This window comes from Manihot esculenta, chromosome 13, assembly GCF_001659605.2.
Source record: "Manihot esculenta cultivar AM560-2 chromosome 13, M.esculenta_v8, whole genome shotgun sequence".
NCBI lineage: Eukaryota > Viridiplantae > Streptophyta > Magnoliopsida > Malpighiales > Euphorbiaceae > Manihot > Manihot esculenta.
The window spans coordinates 34,074,729-34,082,253 of record NC_035173.2 but is presented as its reverse complement, the minus strand read 5'-3'; the positions used below and the strand labels follow the sequence as shown (position 1 = coordinate 34,082,253).

The following is a 7,525-nucleotide window of genomic DNA, read 5'->3' as shown; positions in this document are numbered from 1 at the left end:
TCCTTGTCCTCAGGGAGCTTTCCCTTCTCAAGGTATTCCAGGTATGGGGTCATCCAGCTTTGGCTCTGCTCAACCTGCATTACAGTGGCCGTTTTGTCAAAAGCAGGTGTGCTAATATGTTGTATGTATACCTCGTCAGGGAGTTGTTCCAGCTCCTCTTTAGACAATCGGCTGAGCAGGTCTGCCTCCTCATTGTCCTCCCGGATATCCTCTGGCATCGTACCATAATCCCCTGTTCGACGAGCTCGACCTCTATGGCTTTTACCTTCGCCAAGTAGCTCTGCATTGTTTGGTCTCTTGCCTGATATGCCCCTGTTATCTGATTGATCACTAGTTGAGAGTTGCTGTTTATTTCAGATCAGTTACCCCTACCTCCATTGCGATTAGCATCCCATTTATCAGGGCTTCATATTCCGCTACATTGTTAGAGGCTTTGAATTTCAGGCGCAGAGCATAACAGACTTTGAAACCCTCAGGTCCTTTTAGCATTATTCCTGCACCGCTACCCCCAGCGCTGGATGTCCCGTCTACATACAACTTCCAGTTGAATTATCGAGGGAACTGTCTTTCTCTTTCCCCTTCTGGTGCTTCTGGGGTGTCTCACCAGGTCCTACTTGTTTCTCACTGAAAGAACATTCTGCTATGAAGTCAGCGAGGGCTTGAGACTTTATGGCTGTGCTAGGCCAGTATTCCAAATAGTACGGGCTGATCTCGATGGACCAAGCAAGCATCCGACCTGAGGTTTCCGGTCTGTGGAGGATCTTCTTTAGCGGCTGGTCTGTCATTACTACTCCTTGATGGCTTTCTAGGTAAACTCTGAATTTTTTGACTGCCAACAACAGAGCGTATGCTATCTTTTCAATGTTCAGATATCTGATCTCGGCATCTTTGAGCACCTTGCTGACGTAAAACACTGGCTTCTATTCTCCTCCTTTTACCCTTACCAACACAACACTGACAGCTTGTTCTGAGGCTGACAAGTAAATCAGGAGCTCTTCTCCTTCCAGCGGACTGTTGAGTACATGAGGCGAGCTAAGGTAGCTTTTGAGCTCTTTGAAAGCCTCTCGACAGTCTTCAGTCCATTCAAAATTCAGAACTTTCCTCAACTTCTTAAAAAACGGCAAGCATCTCTCAGCCGACCTTGACATGAAGTGATTGAGTACTACTACCCTTCCAGTAAGTCTCTGGACGTCCTCTACACAGGTCGGTTCGGGCATCTTTAGGATGGCTTCCACCTTCTCAGGATTGGGCTCGATGCCTTTTCCACTCACCATGTATCCCAAGAACTTTCCTCCCCTGATGAAGAAAGCACACTTTGCTGGGTTCAGTCTCATTCTGTACTGCTCTAATACCTCGAACACCTCCCTCAGGTCTATCAAGTGCTGCTGAAAAGTGGGGCTTTTCACCACCATGTCGTCCACGTATACTTCTACATTTCTGCCGATCTGGTCTTTGAAGATTTTATTCATTAGCCTCTGGTATGTTGCCCCAGCATTCTTCAGCCCGAAAGGCATGGCTCTATAACAATAAGTCCCATCTTCTGTTATAAACGAGGTCTTCTCCTTATCCGACCTGTCCATTGGGATTTGGTGATAGCCAGACATTGCATCCAGAGACGACATATAATCAAAATCGGCCGTGGAGTCGATCATTTTATTAATATTAGGGAGGGGATAACAATCTTTGGGACATGCTTGGTTGAGGTCGGTAAAATCTATACACATCCTATATTTGCCATTGGCTTTTTTGACTAATACAGAATTTGCTAGACATTGTGGGTACATAACCTCTCTAATAAACCCGGCCTCATCTAGCTTTTGCACTTCCTCCCTGGTGGCCTGTTGTTTCTCTCTTCCTACCACCCTCTTCTTTTGCTTCACCGGCCTGGCCTCTGGGAGGACGTTCAGCTTGTGAGTCATCACTTCAGGGTCTATCCCAGGCATGTCAGAAGGCTTCCAGGCGAAGCTTGATGCGTGACCTCGGATCAGGGCCATGACTTCAGTTTTTTGCTCTTCAGTCAGGCTGGCGTTAAGGCTGAAAACCTTGTCTGCCTCTGCTTCTGATAAGGGGAAGGTTTTCAGCTCTCCGACCGGCTCTGTTCTGGCCTCTTTTTTCTCATCTCGGACCTCCAGAACTTCTGAGTCAAACCTTTCCCCTGCCGAGCTCGGCTCTGATATCGTGACCAGGTACACTACTCTTGCCTCTTCCTGGCTTCCTCTGACTACTCCCACTCTTGCTTCTGTTGGGAATTTCATAGCCAGATATCTAATGCTGGTTACGACCTCAAAATCAAACAGCACAGGTCTTCCCAATATTGCGTTATAGTTCAGGGGGAGCTTCACTACTAGAAACACTGCGTAGTGCGTCCGAGCCAGAGGTGCTTCTCCGAGAGTGAGGGCTAGCTTCACCTTTCCCTCTTACATGTACTGGGACTCCTCCGATCCCTTTGACTGGGGCCTGGTCCCGAACTAGCTGCTCATCGGGGATTCTCATCTGCTGGAAGACCCTGTATGGTAATAAGTTCACTTTGCTTCCATCGTCGACGAGAACCTTCTTCACTCGGTAGTTGTGGATGACAACCTCGACAATAAGAGCATCGTCGTGAGGCATCTGAACGCCCTGGGCATCCTCCGAAGAGAAGGAGATGGTCACTGGAGAATGTTCAACTACCTGCATGACCTCGGCACTGCTGCCCTCCCCGTCTCGGCCTCTCTTCTTTCCCCTTCGGCTCATCCGATGTAACGACCCGAAAATCGGACCGCTACCGGCGCTAGGATCCAGATCGACTTAAGGTCGCCGGGACCCGTAGCAAGCCTAACATACATCCTGTACATCTGGTATAATCCCATACATGATCAAACATAAACATAAACTTTAAAACATAAAACTGTAAACTTTTTCTTTCTTTCAAACACCAAGCTTAACCTGTGCATGCACAACTCATAATCATAAACCCCAACACTAAAGTTCTCATCATTTACTCTCGTGGGGCAATATACATTAAGCTTGATTTCCCTGTCTCATAATAAAACATACATAAGGACCATGTACGAAGGGATTAACCACACTTCTAGGGCAAAGCACAACTCTAACTATTACATTACAGTATTTTACATCATAACATATTACATTTCGCTACATATCTTTACAACACATCATGTCCACTACTAATCTATTACATAAACATAACCATGGACATAACCTGCGGATCTCCTGACTATCTCTAACCCTGCAAACCTGGGGTTAGGGGAGAGGGGTGAGCTAAAAAGCACAGTGAGCAGAACTAAAGGGAAAAACAGTTTATAATATCATATGCTTTCATGACATGCATCACATCACAAACAATACACATCAAGGATGAATTCGTCACCATTAGCCCTCTACATCTAGATTTCATCTCATAACAAGTCCAACAATGCTCTATGCCAAGGGCGATACGGCCACACCTGGACTTCACATAACTCTATGCCAGGGGCGATACGGCCACGCCTGGTCTTTCATGCTCTATGCCAGGGGCGATACGGTCACACCTAGTCTTTCATACTCTATGCCAGGGGCGATACGGCCACGCTTGGTCTTTCATCTCATTTCATGCCATACATGTCATATCGTGTCATATTATGTCATATCACATCATACTGAGGGCTAATGGATCATCCAATATTCATCCACATCATCATACATCGTAATATGCAATGCAACATATTCGTGATCTCTAATGCAACAACCTATTACATAACATGGCATTTGTGATGCATGAATATGCTTTGAACATTCAATTTCTTTAACATTAAAAGAGTTATGTTCTACTCACCTTGACTAGCTCTGGACCGACTCTGAAGCAGCTAACACTGCTAAACACCTTGGTTCCTTGGGTCCGATCCTACATAGGTGGACTCCAATGAGGTGTCAAACATACTCTAACCAATACATAAGCAACTCCCCAAAAACCCCCTAAAACATCCTCAAAACAATCATAGAAAACACCCATGAAAGGGCTGGACAGGGCACTTTCGGCGGCACTTTCGGCGGCCGAAGGTCTCTTCCAGAGACGAAAGTCATGCAGGTTCGGGGGCACCCTCGGCGGCCGAACCTTCTCTCCAGAGACGAAAGTCAGGCACTTTCGGCGGCCGAACATCACCTTCGGCGGCCGAAAGTCTGCTTCAGCTCCGAAACACAACTTTCGGGGGCAAGGTTTGGCGGCCAATCTATACATCTATAGGCAGGTTCGGCGGCCGAAACCACCTTCGGCGGCCGAACCTGAGTTCTTCCAGAACTCAGCCCTTGTGCATACAAGCCTCCCAACCTCTCACAACAAGCCTCCAACCTCTTAAAACATGCCTAAACTTCTCAAAACCAAGCATAAACCCTTAGTCATGCATAAAGGAGCTTAACAACTAGATTAAACTCCAAAGACAACATCAAAAGCATACATAGGTAGCTTATGACCCACATAGGCCAAAACCACCAAAACATCCCACAATCTCACTTGCTTAAAACTTCTTTAAAACATAAAGGAAAGCATAGATCTACACTTACCTCTTGAAGATCGAGGGTTGATGCGACCCAAAGTTTGAGATATGGAGAACCCAAGCCCTTGAAGTCTCCAAGCTCTCCAAACCTTGATCCAAGCTTTAAAACTCTTCAAAACAACCATGTAGCTTATAAATCGTGAAGGATTTGAAGAAAAAGCATGAAAACGACTAGAGGAGGACATGAACACACCTGAGCTCGAGAATGGGGAGAAAACTCGCCCATTTTCGGTCTGAGGGCCTTTTATAGGTGGCCTAGTCGACTACCTTCGGCAGCCTAACGTGCCTCCTAAACTCATGCATGTTCGGCGGCCGAACCTGGTTTCTGCCCTCACACTTTCGGAAGCCTAAAGCACTCCCGAAACAGCCCCATGTTCGGCGGCCGAACTTGACTTTCGGTGGCCGAACCTGGCAATTGCCTCCTTAGCCTACTCTTTTCAAAACTCAAATTCTTTTCCATTTAAAACCATAAAATCATGTGAAAACATTTTAGAAAACACATTTTATCCCCCTAGAAGTAGCCCTGTGCAATCGGTCGGTTCGGTTCCGAACCGAACCGAACCGATAAAACCGAAAACCGATTTGCTGAAATTTTAAAAACCGAAAAAACCGATTCTGGAGGTATAACCGAACCGAATCGAACCGATAAAAATCGGTTCGGTTCGGTTCGGTTAAAACCGAAATCTGTTTTTTTTTTTTTTAATTTTTTATTTTTAATTTGGAACCTGTGCAATCGGTCGGTTCGGTTCCGAACCGAACCGATAAAACCGAAAACCGATTTGCTGAAATTTTTAAAACCAAAAAAACTGATTCGATTTGTCTCCTATCATCTTGCAACAACACCAGGAATATAATAAACGTTTTCCTAGTTGCTAAATTAGTCATGGTTAGGATACATAAAGATCAGACAAGAAAATAAACTGCCCTCGTAATTTTCCAAAAAGAGAAAAGAACTACAAGAATAAACGGGCAACTCTACAATACAAACTTCAGAAACAAGAAAACTTTACATTGTACATCAAAACAAGTAACCTCAAACATCAAAATCCAGACAGGGTCTTTGTCTCTGTAGACACCAAAAAAAGGCAAATCACACAGAAAGCTCAACATATAATGGGAAAGAAAAAACTGGATAAAAAGAAAACTCAGGGTCAGTTCATTCTAAAATGAAAAGACTTCAAGTATTGATTTTTATCATAAAAAAACAACTAATGCCACAAAACCAACAAGCACCATCCATCCGAGGGATCTAAAAGCCAAAGATAAGCTTATCTTATATCCATATCAATATATGCATTAAGAAAATAAGCTGTTCTATTATTTCCCTAACAACTCAATGTATAATTTCACAAATTAATTGAGAAATGGAAAGAACAGAGATTAGATGAAACCCTAAATCATGTAATCACTGTTTCCTCTTCTTCCTCTTCCTTGCTGTTTTTCCCTCTCGCAGACAAGAAATCCCTAAATCATGTAATCACTGTTTCCTGCAAAGTACCAACCCGCTTGATTTTTTTTGTGAAAAAATCAGTATTATCCCATACAAACAAATCAAATTGGTAATGGCAAAGATTAAAAGTAAACCCAGTAAACCCATACCCAACCCAAGACAAACAAATTGAGGGGAAAAAAAGAGAGAAAACACAAGCATCTGACTGAGCCACAGTACAAAAAAGAGGTTGATGGTCAAGTACAAAAGAGAGAAAACACAAATTGCCAAAAGCGGTAGTACCTTTGCTCTCAAGAGATCAGTTCACGGTCGGCGGTGAAACTCACCAAATCGACGGGAAAGAGGTTGATGGTCGACGGTCGGCGGTCGGAGGTCGACGAGAAAAAGATTGACGATCGACGTGAAAGAGAAAGAGAGGCCAGGGGAAGGAATCGGGATTCGAGAGAGAGAATAGGGGTTCGGGGGGAATCGGGTTCGGGAGAGGAGATTGCAGAATGTGGAGAACGGGATGAACGAAGGGGTTCAGCGAAATCGATTGATGGGGTTGGGCTGCTGCCTGCTGGGTTGGGTTAACATGTTTAAACCGGTTTTTCGGTTTTTCGGTTTGATCGGTTATTTAACATGTTTAAATCGAACCGAACCGAAAACCGAATAATTTTAAATTTATAAACCGAACCAAACCGATCATACCGATTAACCGAACCGAAAAACCGAAATTAATCGGTTCGGTTCGGTTTTTCGGTTTAAACCGAAATCTGCACAGGCCTACCTAGAAGACTCTGGCATTCCCAGAATTCCAGATTCCAACGGAGATTCCGCCGGAAAGTCGGGATTCCGATGCCGGGATCTAGCCGGATATTACATCCGACCTCTGGTTCCTCCCACAATCATGTTGATGGTCCCACTGGAGCCATCATTCACCGGTCCTGCTCTAGCTCTCCGGGGTCTCTCTATTGTAGGGTTCGGCTAAGGCCTTTCCCCCTCTAGTTTCTTCACAAAGTTTCGCAAGTGTCCCCTCTTAATCAGCCTTTTGATCTCACTGATCAGCTGGTAGCAGTTATTAGTGTCATGGCCATGCGTGCGATGGTACTGGCAGTACTTGTCAGGATCTTATTGGCTCGCCTCAGCCCTCATTAGCTTCGGCCACTGGAGGAACTCCTTGTTCTGGACTGCCATGAGCACTTCGGCTCTAGAGGCATTGAGTGGGGTCAGGTTCTCTGGAATCCGCGGGGGAAATGACTTTTGTTCTGGAACCCGAGGGGGGAAGGGTCTTTGTCCCTTCGATCCCAGGGCTGCCTGTACGGCTCATGCCTTTTGCTTTGCTTTTTATCATGCCTCTTCGGCCTCCTTTCTTCTAGAGCTTTTCCCCTGTCTGCTGACCCCTTAGCAAATCTACTCGTTACTAAGGCGTCATCCTGCCTTATGTACTTCTCTGCCCTCTTCATCAGCTCTGCCAACGTGGTCGGGGGCTTTCTACTCAACGAGCCAAAAAACTCGAGCGAGGTCGTCCCTTTCTGCATAGCCTCCACCGCTCTGCCTTCAT

The 7,525-nt window shown here is 45.4% G+C and overlaps 1 long non-coding RNA gene across 1 annotated transcript; it reads right to left on the bottom strand.

Annotated features, from left to right (window-relative positions):
* Positions 1 to 5,526: 5,526 nt before the first annotated feature.
* LOC122721612 lies at positions 5,527 to 6,606 on the bottom strand. Its single transcript, XR_006348301.1, has 2 exons — positions 6,265 to 6,606; positions 5,527 to 5,781 (listed from the first exon to the last, which is right to left on the bottom strand). It is a non-coding gene; the product is annotated as an uncharacterized LOC122721612 (long non-coding RNA).
* Positions 6,607 to 7,525: the final 919 nt, after the last annotated feature.